Raw genomic sequence first — 8,335 nt, 5'->3', positions numbered from 1 at the left:
CCACTTTGGCGAATGCTTTATCTGCGCCATTCGCCATCACAGATACTGTTTGCTATACGGCCATGACAATTCCTACATTAAAACCGTATGTATCTTTTTCAGAACTGGAGAAACACGACGGTGACAGGATTCGAACCTGCAGTCTTCGGATCCGACGGCTTATCCATTAGGCCACACGGTCACTGACGACCAAGTATAATTTATATACGACTCATCTCGAAACGCCATTCGCCTTAATCGCATCTGAGAGTAATTCTTAATAAAACGCCTATCGCTAATTGTTCGTCATCACAGATACTGTTTGCTATACGGCCATGACGCGCAACTGATTTCCAAAATTCGTCTTCCTCCTGTGAGGATGGAACTCACCACCCCTGGTTTACTAGACCAGTGCTCTACCACTGAGCTAAAGAGGCGCGGCCTAGCGGAACTTTTACGTACTTCGTCCGTACGGTCGTCTGAATCATCAGACTTCAGCTGACAACACTTAATAGTTTCGAGTAATATTTGCAGCTATGGCGACCCATTACTGCTTGGCTACACATCTGACACGTAGCCGATGTTCTCTCCAAACAAAACCACTTGCACTTCAGAACATGACTTTCACACATGTCTACAAAATCACCTTCACCTTCAAATACAGTTTTCTTGCGACTGATGGAGACGTAGGCAAATTTTAAAGTTGCTATTTCCATTGCATCACGTTAATCAGAAAATCGGTAATTTACATCTGCAGCGGAAAAAAATTCTGTTCCGCCAAGCGTAGGGCTTGAACCCACGACACTATGCTCATTCTCTTCCGACTGAGCTAGACGTGCTGCCTCGTTGGATACCTGCTGGGTAGCAGATCACACAGTACTCGTTTAGGTTGGTTGGTCCCATACAGAATCTCTCCATGCTTCCTAATGTTTTCCTAACGTCACACTCGTCACGTACTTCACTTTTATTTCATAATCATTTCTGAGAGGTAAAGGAATTGCATGAAAATCTGCAGAGCTACCGGCGTCAAAATTAACACACATACTTGATGTGACTCAAAAGCCGAACGAGTTACTTTCCGACGTTGTTTTAGATGTGCAAGTGCCAGTCAAACCTCGCGGTGAGTGCACTCTGCCGACCATTTTGCTAGTTAACACCGGTCTTGTTGTGTGTGTTTCAAGCTCAAGACCATCTCAAAGCACAAAATGGTCAACAGCAACATTAAGAAGGTTTCGTACTGCACAATTGCTACAATAAAACGGTATGTTTCTTTTTCAGAACTGGAGAAACACGACTGTGACAGGATTCGAACCTGCAATCTTCGGATCCGAAGTCCGACGCCTTATCCATTCTTTTTTTTTTTTTGCTCTACGACTCTTTTTTTTTTTACTGCTCAATTGCTACATTAAAACGGTATGTTTCTTTTTTAGTACTGGAAAATCACGAGCGTGACAGCATTCGAACCTGTAATCTTCAGATCCGAAGCCCGACGATTTATCCATTTTTTTAATTGCCTTATCCATTTTTTATATTTTGTTTTATTTATTTATTTATTTATTTATTTATTTATTTTTTAGTCTGGCGCCTTGGACCGCTTTTTATTGTTTTTTATAAGGATGCATATCAGTAGGCGCATGGCGGGGACAACGAGGGCAGGGGTCAAAGAACTCGAGGCCTGGCCACGATGCCCCCACCATCACTCCCACCGAATGGCTCCTTCAGTGCATTTTAATTGTTATAGAAAAGCGGGTATAGTCGTGTATATTTTTCGCCTGCTCTCTTTATTGTGGTAAGGAGCACTGGTTGTACGACGTCTGGGGGGAGATCTCATTGTAAAGCCGTCATTCGAGTTTTCAGTCAACAGACATTCGAGTACTAAACATGTGATTATATTGCAATATACATCAAGCATTTATGAGACACTTATTGGGTTGCAGACGTAACATAAATGGATAAAAGAAGAGGCATTTCCGTCATCTTGAACGTAGATTCATACTTCACTTCTGCAGTACTCCTAAAATAGTAGATTTAGTGTTAGACTGTGCGCTTTAACCAACACCTATTCGTTCGAATAAAATGATCAGCATGTTTCCATACATTTTCCTGTGGTCTGAATATTGTTTAATGTTGCTGTACTCCATTTGCATAAAAAGCTTGAATTCCGTTTCGTCGTCACCTCCTATTTTATTGATAATGTAATGGACAAACTGTCCCATTAACCAGTGTATTGCATTATTTTTGGTTTTCGGGTAATATTTAGTTTCAGGTCTGAAAAGCACCATAGGAGTAATGGAATTGGGTGACGTTCGTTGCAGTAGTGCAAGACTTTTCCTGAGCCAATGCCAATTGTTGAGATTTCCAGCACACGTAAATCTATGAATCACAGTGTCAACTAGTTTACATTTCTGACATAAGGGGGTTTCAGCTTTCCCAATTTTATAAAGCCGTTCGTTGGTGCTGACAATATTATTGACGGCTTTGTACCATGCCGTTACCACATGTGAATTGAGCCCGTTAAAACTAATACTCTCCCAAATTGCATCCTAGTTGTGACTCATATATTTCGTGGCAATTTTATTTTGTCCTTCATATTGTTGTCTTTGTCTCATGATATCTCTGGCTGTAATGTGCAGTGAAGTTTTGAGTTTCTCGTTAACATAGCTCAATTCTGTGTACAAGATCCTAACGTATCGCAGGCGGGGGTTAATTTTTTGTACGTCTGCCGGTGGTTGAAGGCTTTCTGGTTGGACACATTTAAACAATTGTGTAGTAATACTGCCGGGGTTGGCGTGAAATATGTTTAAAGACCTTTTTATGAAAAGCGCAGATGCTTTATTGCGTATGTCCACCAGTCCGAGGCCTCCATTTCTAGGATGTAGAGTCGCAGTTCTTAGGCTAACCCTGAAGATTTCCCCCTTCCATAAGAAATTTGCAACCCTCGACATTATTTTCTGAGCTATCAACTTCGGCAAGGGAAAAACTTATGCCATATGAAATGCCTTTGAGAGAATGCATAAGTTAATGAACCTGACCCTCTGAACCTGGTTCATAAGTCGTTGTGAGTTCTCAATAAGTCCCCCTTGAATCTTTGTTAATACCTCTTTCCAATTGAGGGCTGTCATCCTCATTGGACATGCCGTCAGGATTGTCCCCAGGGTTTTATGGGTGGTAACTGACTTCGCCCAATCGCTGTGTATCCGTTCAAGACCCCGCATTCCCAGGATTGTACTTTTATTTTAGTTTGCTGTCGCACCCGATGCGCGGCAGTAGTTTTGAAGAATGGCCCCTAGTCGTATTGCATCATCTTGCCCTCTTATGACGACACCAACATCGTCAGCATAGGCTCTCACTACAGTTTTCCTGCCAGTTATAGTTATGCCCTTTAACCTTTCATGAACACTTCTTAAAAAGTGCTCTAACGACACAACAAACAAAAACATAGATAAGGGACTTCCCTGTGGGATGCCGCGGTTTATTTGAATTTGCCGCGTCAGCTGACCGTTGACAGCTAATTTAGCGTTGAGACCAGTAGCAAAGTTTTTTTATAACATTAACTGTTTTATGGACGAGTCCCATTTTTGTCAGTACCTCAAATAGGAAGCGGTGATTCACCGAGTCGAAAGCCTTATTAAAATCTATAAAAAGTAAAGCACATTTGATATTGGAAACCGATGCTAAGGCGATGATGTCTCTATATTCAGAAATCGTATTAAAAATACTTCTATTTGCTGCACATGACTGATGTTGACTAATTAATTTGTCGGTCAGAGGGGAGAGTCTCTTTTTTTTAAAATCCTGCATACTATTTTGTAGTCAGTGTTTAAAAGGGAAATAGGGCGGTAGTTGTTTAAACTTTTCGTCCCTTTGTTTTTCGGTAAAAGTACAATTTTGCTGTCTTTAAAATCTGCAGGTATCGTCTACTCGTTAAAAATCTCATTGACAATGCATGTAAACATGTCACCAATTAAGAACCAGAACTTTCTGTAAAATTCTACAGGGAGTCCGTCGGGTCCAGCAGATTTATTCACCGGGGACTTGGTTATTGTCTCACGAACCTCTTCGTTACTGACTTCAGAAAGGATATCGTCGTTTTCAGAACTTGTCAATTGTGGTGATAAAACACTGAGAAACTCTTGCAGAGACCCCTCGTGAGGTGGGCTGGAGGACTATAATGCATAGTAGTACTGGTATACTGCATTTAGAATCTCCTTCTGAGACGTCAGTGTTGTCCCATTGGGGGTTTTAAGTTAACTAATAACAGTGCGTCGCCTATTCTTTGCATGCCGAAGCAGATGATATAAGGATGTTGTTTCATCATCTACCACCGACTTCGCCTTGGACTTCAGTTTTAAACCTCCCATCTGTTCTCTTTTAATGGCGAGTAATTTCGCTTTGGTGTGTCTGATGTCTTGTAATCTAATGGTTGACACGTTTGCCTGGTCATAGAGGTCTCGCAACAAACTGTAATAAAATTCCAGTTTTTTAACTCCTACGCTCTTTCTCTGCTGTATCTGGTACACACTTTTCTCAGTCTCGGCTTTGCAACCTTAATCCACCAGTCTAATACTGTGGGGTACCTCTCGATCGACCGCAGACATAAGGTCCACGCATCCGATACCGCGTCTGCCAAACCTTGCTCTTTTAAGAGAGAGACATTTAGATGCCACTGGTTCCTAAAAATCTGAATCGGCTGTGGAGCTAAATTAATGCACTCCTCCATACTGCAGTGGTCACTAAAATATACAGGTACGATTTCTGAATTTACTAGACATCTTTCCAAGTTTTGGGAAACATAAATTCTGTCTATTCTACTGCGCGAAGTCTGTGTTATATACGTATATTCAACCTTCGATGGATATTTTAATTCCCATGCGTCATTAAGTTTTAGGTCGGTTACTAGGCGTTTAAGTTCCAAAGAACCGTTAAAATGTGGTTGTTGATCTTTACGATTTAACACACAGTTAAAATCACCGCCCATTATAAAACTGTTTGGGTGTCAACGTAATAAATATATAAGTTCCTCTTTATAAAATGCTGCCCTGTCCTGTCTATTACTATTTCCTGAGGGCGCGTATAAGTTAATCAATGTGTTACCTAAAACGTTAATACTAATTGCCCTTCCAGATTCCAACCGCTCCACTTGACATACGGGAATCCCTTCCCTGAGCAGAACCGCTGTTCCTGTATGTGTTTCACAAGATACGTTAACAATTGCGGTGTATCCTGGTATTACAAATTCCGTCGTTACAACCTCCTGTAGCAAAGCGATATCGGTTCCAGAGTCATACAAAAATTCCTCGAGAGCAGCTAGCTTTAATGAGGTTCGAATTTTATTTATATTGATCGTTGCGATAGAGTATGCTTGCATCTCTAACTTGCTATTGGCCACCGACAAAGTTGGTCAAAAAAAAACTGTTGTACTTTTGGAGTGCTGAAATCCGGTTTAGAACTACAGTCATTCAGAACTTGGTAGCAGTCCTAGTAACACGGTCGCTAAACGTTAGTTTGTCTGCCATTGTCATCCTGCACCTTAGTACTGAGGGGCTGTTCGACATTGAGTGTGTCAGGAGGCTCATCTGGAGCACCTTCTGTGACAATTTCATATCGTATATTTTTCTGTGATTTTACGGCTGACTTGTCCGCTTTTTGTTTGGCTTGGGTGCGAGAAACAGTAAGATTCGGTTGTGGTTTTAGCGTACGGCGGTGGACGCCCTGAAAACCCTGACCTGATTTTGTTGTGGCAACACTCGACGCGGCCGCTTCAGCAGCAGTGTCTAGAGAGACCTGGTTTGTAAACACTGCCTGCTGTTTACATGCTACCTTCGTTTGTTGTGATGCTTGCGACAGTGTTTGCTTATTTTCCGATTCAGGAGTAAACACTTTCTCTTGTTTACACTCTGGTGCCGGTTGCTGTGCTGTTGCGGTGTCGCGGTGTTGTTGTTCTACCGCTTTCGCGAAGTTCCCGTCGGTAACTGTTTACAGCTGGGAAAGTTGTCACTGCTTGGGGGACTTCAACTTTCTCGCTGTCGGCAGCTGCCGTTGCATTTTCTGGCAGTGAGCGAGATGTATCAGAAACTGCAATTAAATCCACTTGCATTCCGTCTTGGGGCACATGCAGATTTTCATCGCCAGCTTTCTGTTTACGTACAGCAGGAGATTGTCGGGAGGTGTCATCATCAGAATGATCATCTGTATGTTCAAGTGGTCGTTTCTTGGTTAGTACGTCTAACTCACGGGCAGAGGAATCACAATTGAAGCGTGTTACCAGGGGTGGAAAATCACTGCCGTCAACTGCAATAGTTCCAGAACTAGGTACAGGATCCGAACCCTCACCCTGTTTGGCTGTGTTATCGGTTGCCAAAACTTCGCTCAAGGTCATCTTGCGGCGTTGGACTAAATTTGTTTTTAGTACAAAGACACGACGGGGACATTCCTGCCTTAAATGACCCGATTCATTGCATATATGGCACGTAAGGGTTTCACCAGTATAAATCACGTGTGCTTTATGCCCGTCAACAGTTATATGAGATGGGATATTCGTCTTTACTTCCATCTCTACCGAACGAATACCATTGAAGCTCTGAATTTTAAATTGCTTCGACCAACGTTCGTTAACTATATCCTTTACCTCAACATATTGAGACAGGGCATCCTTGATTTTCTCATTATCTATCTCGATAGGTAAATTTAACACCCGCACAGATCTATAAAGAGCATCAGCTCTCCTGATAGCCACTTTACTTGTAGTGCAGTCTCTAGGCAAAAATTCGACATGATACCCGAATTTTCCATTAATTTTATCGACCGAAACGGGATCCAAAAACTTTACGAAAACACAGTAGTTGTCAGTATCTAACTGAGTGGTATGCACCTGATCAGAATTTATGCCAAGTACCTGATCAAGCCAATCATGAATTTCCAGAGCAGTCGGCTGAACACGTCGGGTTTCCTTAGCGAAGGCAAAAACCAGCGTATTCTTCCTGACAGTTGTAGCCATGGTATGCAGTAATCAAGGGGAGATTCCGGTAATCTCCACAAACGACAAATAATCGTCGATAGAAAACACAAAAACAGAACACAGCAGGCAGAAGAATCACAAGTTACACACGAAGAAAATCACAAAACTCAAAAACACCGAAACGCAAAAGTATACACTGGCGAAACACTGACAACACGCAGCAAAAGGAGGCACGTCCGTACGCGTCGGCAGCTAGTGCCAGAATGGCCTGAGTAATTGTGTTTTCGTTCCACGCAGCAGCTGCCCCTTACTCTTTCCCACCCATTCGTTACATTCAACCTCTTACGAGACCGACCAAACATAGATAGGAAAACAAGACCACACACTTTGCGCATTCGGAATCGATGGCAGGGTGTCCCTCGCCGCATTTGCTACGATGGCCATTTGCTACTTCTGCAGAAGCGACGACGACGACGACGAGAGGCTCAGAGATTTGTGAGAAATACATCTATAAAATGTAATTCAGACAGCCTCGTCCCACCTTATGCCGTACCGCTTTGGCAAATGCTTTATCTGCGCCATTCGCCTTAATCACATCTGAGAGTAATTCTTAATAAAACGCCTGTCGCTAATTGTTCGTCATCACAGATACTGTTTGCTATACGGCCATGACGCGCAACTGATTTCCAGAATTCGTCTTCCTCCTGTGAGGATGGAACTCACGACCCCTGGTTTACTAGACCAGTGCTCTACCACTGAGCTAAAGAGGCGCGGCCTAGCGGAACTTTTGCGTACTTCGTCCGTACGGTCGTCTGAATCATCAGACTTCAGCTGACAACACTTCATATTTTAAACTAATATTTGCAGCTATGGCGACCCAATACTGCTTGGCTACACATCTGACACATAGCCGATGTCCTCTCCAAACAAAACCACCTGCACTTCAGAACATGACTTTAATATGTCTACAAAATCACCTTCACCTTTAAATACATTTTCTTGCGACTGATGGAGACGTAGGCAAATTTTGAAGTTGCTACTTCCATTACATCACGTTAATCAGAAAATCGGTAATTTACATCTGCAGCGGAAAAAAATTCCGATCCGACAAGCGTAGGGCTGGAACCCACGACCCTGTGATTAAGTCTCGTGCTCTACTGACTGAGCTAGCCGTGCTGCCTCGTTGGATACCTGCTGGGTAGCAGATCACACAGTACTCGTTTGGGTTGCTTGGTCAAATACAGAATCTCTCCATGCTGCCTAATGTTTTCCTAACGTCACACTCGTCACGTACTTCACTTTTATTTCATAATCATTTCTGAGAGGTAAAGGAATTGCATGACAATCTGCAGAGCTACCGGCGTCAAAATTAACACACATACTTGATGTGACTCAAAA

At 42.6% G+C, this 8,335-nt stretch overlaps 2 non-coding genes across 2 annotated transcripts; both read right to left on the bottom strand.

Annotated features, from left to right (window-relative positions):
* Positions 1-344: 344 nt before the first annotated feature.
* Positions 345-416, bottom strand: Trnat-agu (transfer RNA threonine (anticodon AGU)). The gene has a single exon. It is a non-coding gene; the product is annotated as a tRNA-Thr (tRNA).
* Positions 417-7,635: 7,219 nt separating this feature from the next.
* Positions 7,636-7,707, bottom strand: Trnat-agu (transfer RNA threonine (anticodon AGU)). The gene has a single exon. It is a non-coding gene; the product is annotated as a tRNA-Thr (tRNA).
* Between the last annotated feature and the right edge of the window lie 628 nt (positions 7,708-8,335).

Source organism: Schistocerca gregaria, chromosome 10 (assembly GCF_023897955.1).
Source record: "Schistocerca gregaria isolate iqSchGreg1 chromosome 10, iqSchGreg1.2, whole genome shotgun sequence".
Taxonomy (NCBI): Eukaryota; Metazoa; Arthropoda; class Insecta; order Orthoptera; family Acrididae; genus Schistocerca; species Schistocerca gregaria.
The sequence above is the reverse complement of the archived record's forward strand: the minus strand, read 5'-3'. Positions and strand labels throughout refer to the sequence as shown.